The sequence below is a fragment of the Cygnus olor genome, chromosome 1 (genome assembly GCF_009769625.2).
Source record: "Cygnus olor isolate bCygOlo1 chromosome 1, bCygOlo1.pri.v2, whole genome shotgun sequence".
NCBI classification, from domain to species: Eukaryota; Metazoa; Chordata; class Aves; order Anseriformes; family Anatidae; genus Cygnus; species Cygnus olor.
Window position 1 is genome coordinate 89,898,474 of NC_049169.1, and position 12,495 is coordinate 89,910,968.

Genomic DNA, 12,495 nt, shown 5'->3' on the forward strand with positions numbered 1-12,495 from the left:
TCCCATTTTGCATGGCCAAATAAGGTAAAGCAAGAATTTGAAAAATGCAAACCTGGCCTGAAATCCTAAAGTTGCCCACAGCTTTGAGGAGCTATTTTTAGGATTTGTTAACCTTTTGTTAAACATCAGAGGATGCTGCAAGGCCTTCTTTTTGTTACTTCTCCCTGAATACTTAACTTCCAAAAAATATTTTAGAACACAAGTGAGCTTAAAGGAGATGAAGTGGTGAGGCGGTTGGAGACCAGGGCTGAGAGCAACAATGAAAAGCAATATTAAAAACAGTGTTAAAGCTCCACCTGATCAAAATGGTGCGATTTGCCAACAGATACTGAAAAGAAATTCTCCAGATTAGAAGCAAGCCACGTAGCACTGTTATGAAGTATGCATCAGAGGGAAGCCACCAGGCTGTATAAGATACTAAGTTTGCTTGAGGCTTTTAGTTCTAGCCTATCACTGTTGAACTCCACAACTTTCCTTGCGAACAGGTAGCCGGAGAAGTCTGTCTCTCCAAAAACTCAACTATTAGCCACATGCGGGATAAAAGATCCAATGAATATTCTGTGATTGCATGTGAAACACTTCTTTGGCAAAGATTTCCTACGAAGGAACTCTGACTCGATCTTCCTCTAGGCCTTTTAACCACAAATACATTACCTCTTGTCCTCCAGCATTGTCTATACCTCATGACTTGCTATGTCTGAAAAGCATGCACCTGTTTCATGGGAACCCAGAGATCAAAATCCCCATTATAAATGTGCATTAAAACCACAGGCATCTGGGACATGGGAAAAGCAAGCAGCTGCCTACTGTTCTAGCAGAAGTATGCATACACCAGAGTTACTTAGCATCACATACAGCAAGTGCAAGAAAACCACCAAGGAGACTATGAATATATGATCAAATCATCATTCAAGGGGGTGGAGAAGGCACAAGTTTCTCAACAAGGTGGAAGGGAAAGCAGAAACTCAAAAATATTATTTTTTTTTTCTAATTTAGTAAGGAATTTGGAGAAGTCACTAGGCATCCTGGGCATCCTGTGACTGAGAAGCTTTTCTTGGTTTCCCTGAGAAGTGAAAATACGGTCAAAAAAATGTTTCATAGCATGACCGTCTCTGGTAGTCTCCCATAAGATCACCTTAACACAACTGTTTCTCAGCTGGTTGCTAATTTCTGTGGAAGCACCATACTATTTCAGTTATCTTAGCACACTGCTTGCCAGTCTCACACAGATATTGAGGAAATACCTTGTATCCATGCAGAACAAGCAGCTGAAGGTCATTAGGGAAAAGGAGTTTTTCACATCCAAAAAAAAAAACATGTTCTACAGGAGATTAGCAACTGAAGCTGTTAATGTCCTATCTAATCCATTCCAGCATTGTCATATTAGCAGTACTCAGTCCACTTGCCTGGACTGGTGGAAGGTGAAAGAAACAACAGCTTTAAAAGATTCTCTTTACCTTTCCCAGGAAATAATTAAGAAAATTTAGCATAGAGGAAAACCAACAAGCTTAGAAGTGAGAAGGACATACCTTTTTGCCACACAGCACACAAGACAACGGGGCATAGGTCAGATTTATCCTGGGTCACAGGGTTCAAACACCCAAAACCGGGGACTTCATCATACAGTGTTGTCGCTGAAGCCAAGTTTGTGGCCCACAGCAAGGCACTAGTCGGCTACATTGACACAGCAGGACCATCCAGACTTCAAATGATTATAAGGCTGAAGAGGGAACTCTTGTCCAAACTCATGAATTTTGCATATGTCAATGCAAGAGGAATTCGGAAGTATCTTCCTCCACAGGCAAATTATAGTGCATGTCACATGGTCCCACTTGCTTGACTCCTGTTGGTTGTACTAATGCTAGAGCTTTGGATGAGGCTAAAAACCTAATAGATTGAAGAAGCCTGAGAGATTTTTTTTTAGTAGTCACAACTGTGAAAACAGAGAAAGGCCTCTATCTGAATACTCCCTGAATTTTGGTGTCTTACTTTGCCAGAACACAGCCCTCAATTTGCAGACTACTGTAATAATTTTAACACCGCTATGAGCCTGAATGCCCATTCTGGGAGCTGGAGGACTTGGAGCTAACTTGGCAGCAGACTTTGGCTCTCTTGTCACCATAGGATTAGGAGGCAGAGACATAGAAATCCCCCCCCATCCAACCAATCCAACATTTTAAAACCCTAAATAAGTTCCCAGAGCCAACGCAGGCTACAGTACTCCCAGGACCCATCCTGTGTGGTGGAGACACCTTCCCTCTGAGCTGACTATGGTGTGACACCCCAGGTCCCAGTGGCCACAGAGACACAGACCACCTAGAGACCCCATCCCTGCTTCTGGGAGCTATGCGTCTTGGCCTGCTCCATCCTTACCCTGCAGCCAAGGAGAGCCACAGGGTGCCAAACTGGCCGGGCCTGTAGGAAATATGGGCTCTCAGGAAAACCACAGTGGCTGTGGATCTCCGGCCCATGGCCAACCTGGTGACCTGCAGAGAGCAGGGCTACATGAGGAGGCCTGACAGCTGCACCCCTGCCACCTGGCTCATGGCCGAGCAGCTCCCTCCTTCAACCAAAGCAAGGAGATACTACGGACCCTCTAGCCAGAGCCTGAAATTAAGTTAAAAGCCATAGATGCTTCCTACTGTTTTTTTCACCACACAGTTTTAAAACTGAGCAAGGTCCTGTAAGACCCCTAAAACTCCTCAAATCAGCTGGGTGAAGTTTTTACCTTTGCCTCTCATGTAGCACAGCTCAGAATGAAATAAAGTTTAGCTAATTATTTCCTTCATTTAGGTGTAGACTCCCCTGCACCAAGACATTTCTTGAGAACTGAAGCCCCCAAAGGTGTCAAAGGTTCAGCCATAGCCAACTCATTCTGGAAGCATTTGTTTTCTGAGTCAACCTGAGGAAGACAGTCATACCATAAACAAGGCCTCTTAACATAACCAACAGTTGTCTCCCTCTTCAGTATAATTCAAGATTTAAAAACGTCACATGGAATTCTATAAATAGTCTATCTATAGATTATCTATCTACATTTTGTTTATATATACAGACCTCTAGCTCAGGAGCCAGGACAGGAAAAGTAGATTGTACATATCTGGATATCAGCAAATCATAGACTGATTAATTGATTAAAGTTGAAAAGACCTCCAAGATCATCTGGTCCAACCATCACCCTACTACCAATGTCACCCACTAAACCATGTCCCTAAGCACCACATCCAACCTTTCCTTAAACACTCCCAGGGACAGTGACCGTATTACTTTCCTGGGCAACCCATTCCAGTGCCTGACCGCTCTTTCTGGGAGAAAACGTCTCCTAATTTCCAACCTGAACCTCCCCTGGCGCAACTTGAGGCCGTTCCCTCTAGTCCTATCACTAGTTACCTGTGAGAAAAGGCTGACCCCCAGCTCCCCACACCTTCCTTTCAGGTAGCTGGAGAGAGCAATAAGGTCTCCCCCGAGCCCCCTCTTCTCCAGACTAAACAACCCCAGTTCCCTCAGCCACTCCCAATAGGACTTGTGGTCCAGGTCCTTCACCAGCTTCATAGCCCCTCTCTGGACACACTCCAGGGCCTCAATGTCTTTCTTGTAGTGAGTTGTAGTGAGGGGCCCAAAGCTGAACACAGTACTTGAGGTGCGGCCTCACCACAGCAGAGTACAGGGGAACGATCACCTCCCTGCTCCTGCTGGCTACAGTATTCCTGAAACAAACACACTAATCCTGATATCATGTCAAGTTTGAGCGTCCAGGACAGAGGTGGCCAAGGTCTCCAGCAGAACTAGGCTCCAGCATGTACAATCATGAGGTGATGCACTGGAAGCAGGCTTAAAGAGGAAGTGGGGCATGGAAAGCGTTTGGGCAAGAGGCAGTAGAAATACCTTCCTATAGTCAGTCGCATCAGGAACCTCACCAGGTATGTGGCACCAGCAGTCATACTGGATATCCACAGAAAACTTACGAGTCCAATTCTTTGGCTCACATTGCTCACACTACCACATCACATACAATCCCCCCCAAGGAAAACCACATCAGAACAGAACAAGAAAAACAAAACACCAGTGCTAGTCCTATTTCTGCTAGCTGAAGCGAATGAAATTAAATAGGTCTGTGTATATTTCATGTCTGTCTGCTTGGATACCTCAGTACAGAACAAAAGGAAACTTTATGCCTAAAACATTTGCTATAAACTGTTCTCTTCATCGGGATGAAGCACAAGACTAAGGACACATTTTCAAATACTGTATGAGTCTAGGGCTACACACATGCTTAAAGTTAAGGGTGTGCTTATATGACAGGCTTGGGTTGTAGATTGATGAGCCTGACTTCTTCCTCATATTCAAGCAGGTTAATGCTCTTTGTGCTTGGCAAGGGCCTGAAGAACACTGTCCAAGTGCGCGTCTTAAGTTACCCAGTCAAAGCAAGCAGATTTGGGCTTTGGCTGAATGCATAGTCCAGGCTGAATTTCAGCTGGCTTTGCTCTAGGCCCATCTCTGCTTTCTGTTGCTCTCTAAATTCAGCCCTCAGCCTCACTTACAGAACCAGTGCTCTGCTCTTCACTTACTTCCTCCATCTTCAACATTTGGAATTCCCAGTGGGTGCCCTGTTTAGACTTCCTTCTTGTACAGCTAATTACAGTACAATTGTCCAGAAACAGAACTGCTTTAAAAAAAGAAAAAAGCATAGATAGTCTTCTACCCATCCACCACAAAGCAGCTGCATGGAGAAACAAATCAATCCAAAGAAAGTAGTAACACTAGCCAAAAAGTATTGAGGATAGGTAAGAAAAACAGGGAAACAAGGGAGACAAAAAGGGAAAAAAAAATAGCACAGTTGTGTAATTTCTGAAAGCATGTTTCTGGAAGAAAATCTTTACTTTTGAGCTTGGAGTACATAATTGGCAACTCTAAGTTTGCACACAAAGGGTTCTTTGGGTTGGGGTTCTCATAGTCAGGGGAATACAAGAACTGGTGGAACTGTGTGGGTGCCTAGAGACTACACCACAGTTGTGGGGTTGGGAATTCAAAGCTCTATGAAAAGGGATAACCCTAGGAAAAGCTGAGGACTGAAGGTGTTTGCTTGCCCAAGAAGTTTGGGAAGCAGGGCTGGAGCTTGCTCCTTCTGAGCAGGAGACTAGCATGCTTTAGTGTGCTGAGCTTACTAGATGAGTTGCAGTAACGTACATGCCAGTTTATAGGCAGAGGAAATCCTCCTTTTATGGTTTCCATCCCCCCGACTTGTTCCTCCTCCCTAGAAATTTTCATCCTCCCAGTTGTGCCAAGCATCAAATGAGTTGCATGTGTAGTTATGCTCTGAGAGGGCAGGAACTCTGGGGAAGCAGATGGGGTGGGGAATCAGATCATCACCTTTTCTTTCCCAAAAGACTCTGTTGCAGGCTATTTTAACACGTCAAATTAGCAGCTACTTACAATTCACAGCAATTTTGAAGTAAAAAAAAAAAGTGTTAAAAATCAAAATAAGTACTTTCACATTCAACTGCAAAGATTAAAGGGTAGTTCTTTGCTGGTCACCTGAATCTGTTTTACGAAGACATCTGAAAGGCATTTTTATCAACCACTGAGCAGTATTTACTCATGAAGCTGTTCTAATTGCTTTGGAATGTGCACCCTGGCTGCTGGAACAGCTCAGTCCTGCTGATACGCTAAACAAAGTAATGCTGGCTCATAGGACATGCCACTTTATATTCCTCATTCTGAAGGTAAACAGCATGAAATTTTAAAAAAATAATAAAGCAAAGACTGCACATATGATGACTTTCACAAAGCTGCCCTAGGTGCTCACAAGAGCACACATCAGCAAAAACAAACAAGCAAAACAAAAAAACCACCATGACTGAAACCCTCGCAGATCAGTAATTTAGTACTCAACCTATTCTGCAGGTAGAAATTGCATAGATTAAAATGTATTCCTGGCTCCCCACTAAATCAGCATTTGAATCAGCATTTGGGATGCAAGCAATCATGCGCCCTGCCTACAAGTCAGCCCTGCCATTAGCATGCTGCCTTGCCCTCTCTTCAGAGAGAAACAGATGAGATATTGGTAGATCAAAGATGATCTCCTCAGTCTCGCCTTAATCTCCTAAAACTGAAGCAGAGCTCTGGTCTGTGTTACACATGCCCAGGCTCACTAACATTCTACCAAAAAAACTGGAAATAGCTTTATCTGCCTTCAAAATGTAGCAGACCCAAATACTGAATAACAAGCTGGGAAGTGCGGCGGTTTTAAAGGCACTTGCTCTTTTTATTTCGACGTCCCAGTTGTACTTTCCCAGACAGTACTAGAAAGGCACAGCCTTTGCTATTTTACATGTCAATGTATGAAGTGTGGAAAATAAAGGACAAATCAGCTTGATCCTCCTAGCATCTATGCACAGAGAATCCCCACACAGATTCCCTTTGACACACATGTAAGAACAGCCAAGCCAGTTCTATAGGCCTGGACCATGCTTTGAGCTGGTTTCATAGGAGGAAGGGGCATCACCCCCACAGAGCCTGAGCTAACAGTCCTTGGAACAACCTGCTGCAGACAAACACAGGCCAGACTTGGGATAAACAGCCTTAGTTAGCCACTGCTCAGAGCCTGCAGACCTGGCCATGCCTGCCCTCCTTCTGTAGCCAGTTGCCACATGTAAGAAAAACTCCAGCAGGCAAGGCAGTAACCTAGAATTATCTGCAGTAGGAAGCACCTCACCTGCCTTAAAATCTGTGCTGGACACAAGGGTTATGGCTTTTTAAGAGCAAGTTGTTTGCTAAGATGACAGGTAGGTACCAGCTTCAGTGCAGGCAGAGTTTGGAAAACAGCAAAGCAGGCTTAGAGGCTCTCAGCTGGGACGAGAGGACTCTTCTCATTCCCGACTCATGCAACAGGAAAGCTTCTTACGTTTTCTACCTGGTATCCCAACAGTGTCCCAGGTCTCCCTGGCTCTATAGGCTGCTCTCTATGGATCTCCTTGCCAAACCCTGGCTGTACAGGTGGGTCCTCAGGCTCCTTGACTGCTGCTGCACCTTTCCCCTCACACTGAGAGCCCACAGTCTGCCCCTCCTGCAGGCCAAAGCAACAGCAAAAGAGGGAAAGATTTTAACTACCTAGTTTATTGCCATAAACAGCCCCAATCAATTTTCAGTACTAGATGTATTGGCTTGTTTTCTTACTGGAAAGCAGCATGTGTTCCTCCTGCTGTGAAGGGACCTGACCTGGAGGAGAAAGCTTTGAGGCTGCAGAAGGGATCTCCCCACATGACCTTTTTAATCCTTGGCCTCCACTGCTTCAGTCAACATCGCAAGTGCCTTCCAGTATGACAGTCACCATTTGTTGCTTAGGAATTAAACATTGACTAAACATATCATTCTGCATAGGCCATTGAACTGGAAGAATGTTTGGTGAGCTCAGCAGCTAGAGCTTTATTAACTGTCTCTAGTGACCTTCTCCTCCAGCAAAGCAAATGCAATGCAGTGGCTTGATTTCAAATCCTTTCCAAGTGCTCCTTCTGTAACCTACAATACCCCTAAATCTCTAATACCACCCTCCCACCCCCCATAAAAAGCCCATTCAGCAGGTAGATCCTAACTTACCTATCCCACTGGAGCATCAAGCTGCCACGGTTCCACACTGTGTCATTGCCAGGGCTCTCCGGACTGGTTTAGGTGTTCTGAACAGCACCACATGCATCTACTACTACTCCTTTTGCCATGCTGCTAAGTTTAAGTGCTGCAGTTCTGTTTCAAAGGAAGACTGTTACACTTAGTATGTCTGCAATGTTTAAGAACACTCCAGGCACGGGTCAGCTAAAGGTGTGTTGAAACAGAACAGCCAACAGATAAGACAACAAATGGAGTTTTACAAACACCAGCAAGTCCACTCATCGGGCAGGATGATAACAGGACTCCAAAAATGTCTCCAGGGAAGGATACTCCCTCGCCAAATAGCAAAACAAGCACGAAATGCATCTTGGAGTAATTATATTCTGAATACATGTCTGGAAATGCTGCTATGGGCTTCTCACTCTTAGGCACTTAACAGAAAGAAAACACGATGTGAGAATTCTTGGCATTTTCTGCATTCTCCTTTTCCTTTACTTCACAAACACCTTCATACACTGAATGCAGTGCCAACAAAAGAGAAGATCACAAAAAAAAGTACATATTTCCCTCAAATTCAGTTCTAATATTTCCTGCTGTCACCTGATCAGGATGGCAAAAGCTTTGAATCTCAGGTGGTCATCTTGGTTGTTATTCAAAAGGACAGAAAAAGAAAGCAAGAACACCTCTATCACCCCGCTGGACCTGGACTATGTCCTATTTGGTGGCATTTTGCCAATGCTAACAATTTAGTAGGGTGGTTAAGTGCTTTTGAAACTAAAAGGCAGCTTTCTGCACTAGTCCTAGACCCATCAGCTCTGAAAAAAAAAAGTCAGTCTGAACACTGTCTCAACCTGGAGCCAGAAAGCCATACCTAATCTAATTAAGTTCTCTTGGGGAATACAACTACATGCGCCAGCTACCTCTGAGCTAGGAAAACAATAGCACCAGCATTAATAATGAGAATCACTGGGCAGAGCAGACATGTCCTCACTGATGAGAATCCAGCAAGACAGGAACAAAAGAAGTCTGGGTATGGACTTGAGGTTCCTAGCATGAGACACTACCCATTTGCTCTCTCTCCTGTCTTACCACATGTAGGATTCTTCAAGAAAAGAGTAAGGTGTGGCACACTGAAGTCTTAAAGATGGTATCTTGGAGCATATGCTTGAGCCTAGCTTTGACCTCAGGGTCAGCATTCCCCAGGGAGGTGTGTCTCACTTGCATCTGCAGGAAAAGCGAGGTAGCACATGCACCCACCGCACTTAGCAGAAGTCATTTTCATATTCATACATGGGTTCGGTTTCAGTCTGCTTACCCTAGAGTCTATGTAGATCTACATCTTTGCAGTCCTTGGTACCATGGCAGGAACATTTGTCAAGCATTAATGAAAGCAGTGCAACACCTTTGATCTGGGCAGGTATAATGATCACCATCATAATTTTCAGAATATTAGAAGGAAATCATTTTTTTCTCCTAAAGATGACAATGTGATTTCAGTTTGCCACTTTCATACCTTTTCATGATTTTCTGGCAAGGCTTGAGACACCCACAAAGAGAATCTCAGCTGTCACTTCCAGGATTATCTTAGGTCTGTGAATACTACTAAAACCATGGAGACCCAAAGCAAGATCCTGGGAACAGGGCAGGACAGCTGCCCCTCTCTAACAATGAGAAGAGATGTGGTAGGTAGAGACCTGGTATACCATGCTGGAGAGCCTCTGCATCTACTGACCCGTGCCCCTTGGGAGGTGGGGGACAGCAGCCATGTTCAGTGGACATATATGTACATTTCAGGGAGTATAAAACAGTAGAAAGGATTTTCATTGTTAGTTTTCCCAAAGTGCCCTAACTAAGCCTCATATCCAGCATAGCAGGAAAATAAGGGTTTCAAGTTGACTGCTTGTTAGCCTTCTACTCATATAGTTTTAGTGGAAGCTCCAGTGTCCTCTGGAGGCTCAATTTCAAGCTTATTTCTCATTCTCTGAGAACATCATAGCTGCAACAGTTTCCACAGCCTTTTCTGCGCTGAGAGAGCTGGAATGCAGTAACAGCATGGACCCAATTCACTGGCCAAGCTTATTTCATTTTTGGGTAAACAGAATTTCACTATAATCATGATCTTGAGAAGCTCATTCTTTGATGGGTGTTATTAACACTGCCTGCATTATCCTTCAGCCCTGGAAAGGAAACAGCCTAGCCCCAAGACAGGAGGAAGGAACTAACTGCAGAAGGGAAATTAAACTACTCAGAAGTCCTTGTTCTTGGCAATAAGCACAAGAAGGAAAGACTTGAATTATCTCATTTATTGCCATAAGCAAGCACTTTCTTAGTGGTCTAATTTTCAGTATTTCTTTCCAAGAGATAGTCTAATAAACATTTGAGAAAGCAGTCCCCCTTGTGTATAAAATCCAAGTGGCACCACCAAACCTTTCCAGACATAGTACAATGAAAAGAAACTATTACCTGTAAGTTGTTAGAAGCTTCTAAATACATTAAGCTTTTGCTAGTGTAAACCACTGTTGCAACAGCCTTCTTTTCCCTTTGTGAAGCTATCATTTTTAGCAAGTCTACACTGAGTTTTGGATTTGTCTTGAAACTTACAGCCTCAAAAAATCTGTCTGGTTTCAAGCATTATCAGTGCTGTGTATGGCTACACACTGAACATATCCAGCATGCAGGGGGGTGAAAATTCTTGAGAAATACCAGCTCACCACTCTGAACACATCTGTCATGTGCAACAAAGGCAGCAACATGGTGAGACAGCTTGCAGCATTCATCGTCAGACAATCTTGTTATCAAAGGTAGTTTTCAAGAAAGATTTATGGAGGACCAGAAAAGGATTATCTTTGCAATGCACACTTACTTGTGTTTTGGCAATGACCAAAGCACTTTTTTTTTTCCCCAGAAATAGGCACCATGTCACAGATGAGATGTCTGTCTCTAATGCTTCAGTGTTTAGTGTTATGACTCCTCTAAGAAATGCAAAATTATAGGAGAAAAACTCTGGCAAGCAATATTTAGACTGAAATACTAGTGATTGTTATTTTTCTTCTGAAGAAATGTCTGGCAAATTGTAATTTATTTGCTGCCAGGGTAGTCTTTCAAAGGATATGATCAAATCCAATTCAGCACTTTTATAAACATGGAACTGCATTTAACTTATCAGATGAACTTTGTACTGGATGTGATTCAAAGGGTGAATTTCATGTAATAATTTGTTCTCAAGAAACCCCCAAACTGAAAAAGGCTTAATTATCTGTTTCAAAGGGAAAACTGCAGCACGATCTCTGCTACGTACCTTTCAGCATTTGTTTCCTCCTTTCTTTCCACTGCTCCAGTCTCTCTCTAAGAGAGTTTCCACAAGTGTTTCCTTTTCACTTGTGAGTTTAGGCTTGCTAATGTCAAGCTGGAAGACAACGCAGGAATACCCAAACCCAACCCTTGGCTGAGTTGCTATGAGCAAAGACAGAAGTGAATGCTCAGTAGCAGAAAGTTCAAGGAAAATATTTTTTATCATCTTCAATTCTTATTTACAGACCTCACCAAACAAACAACGTATGTTTTTCTCCACCCAGGCTGCCAGATGATGACTTTGATGCAGGGAAGAACACTCCCTCAGGCAGTCTTTTATTTCCCTTTTCTTAAAGCAGATTTGCAAGAAGCAACATGTTAAAAAAAACAGTTCTCTCTTTCTTCTGTACTGTAGATAACCAAATTTTTGACCCAGGAGGAATTGGTCTTAGGGGTACAAAAAGACAGGAAAGGCCAAGGGACTGTTTGCAGTACACAGCAGGGGGCTGAGGGCATGGCTTGTCCTGCTGTTTGCCTGCCTCTCTGCTCAGCAGCCCCGAGCACATTTCCACAAACATTATCAAAACATCCTCGTGATCATAACAAATGATATACCAGAGATCTCGACAACCCTCAGCGTCTGAGCAAACACAGAAATTACCCTTTCAAAGCTAAGCAAAAGATACCATCTGTGCTTTGCATGCACTGTTCAAGATTTTAAGCCATTTCAGCAAACTTGCAAGCCTTCACATGAAGATCCAGTCTCTGTTCAGCATCTCCTGATTCACCAGGACTCTTCCAAAGGTTCATCCAGCAGCTAAGGTGCCGGCTTCTCCTGCTGAGGGACCTTCTGCAATGACAGTGCCATACAGCTTCCACTCAATGCAGCTACCGCCTAGCTACCTCAACGCACCAGTGATGAAGGTACTGCCATGAGCTTCCCCTCTCCCCTGGGGGGACTGCTTATCACAGGCATGTACAACAGCACAAGAATGCTCCTCTGCTTCTTCTGCTTCTCAGTTAGAATCCCTTCTTGAGCAGTTTTATCTTGCAACAAACAGCTTTGTTTTGTTTTGTAGTACTCATACCCAAAATGAACAGAAAAATTAAAAAAACAGACAATTTAAAGAGTATTCACCTCTGTCAACTAGTAACTCTCAGCAATCCATAATTTCATCCATAATTTCAGCCAATACCTAATTATGCTGAAAATTTTTGAATTGCCATGATCAGCAACATGAACAGTTCTGCCCCAGGAGGATTTTCTCCCTCGCTGCTGGAAGGAAGGGTGCCTGCTCTTTTGGCACCTGTGACAGAAGCTGTGCACCCATGCATCTGGCAGTATCTTCTGTCAAGCAGACCCTACATCATTCTGCAGGTCTCCCTCTGCAGACCTGCATATTTCTACTGCAGATACAGAAGTACAAAAGAGTGCAAAAATACCATTCTCTACTCTAAACAGCCTATAATACTGTTTGTAATTTAAAGAAAGTCTCTAAATTGATATCTCTAAATTGATACAAAGTTGATTTCCAGCATAATTCTCTTAAGGTTTTATCACACAGCAAGTTACCTGTTATTATCCAGGCCAGTCACTGC

The 12,495-nt window shown here is 43.5% G+C and overlaps 1 protein-coding gene across 2 annotated transcripts in view; it reads right to left on the bottom strand.

The window, feature by feature from the left end:
- PHLDB2 (pleckstrin homology like domain family B member 2) overlaps positions 1 to 7,755 on the bottom strand; it is a 113,348-nt gene extending 105,593 nt beyond the window's left edge. For both annotated transcript variants that reach the window (XM_040568797.1, XM_040568698.1), the window contains exon 1: positions 7,597 to 7,755. The gene's annotated coding sequence lies outside the window, so the exon portion shown is untranslated. The remainder of the gene's footprint in view (positions 1 to 7,596) is intronic.
- Between the last annotated feature and the right edge of the window lie 4,740 nt (positions 7,756 to 12,495).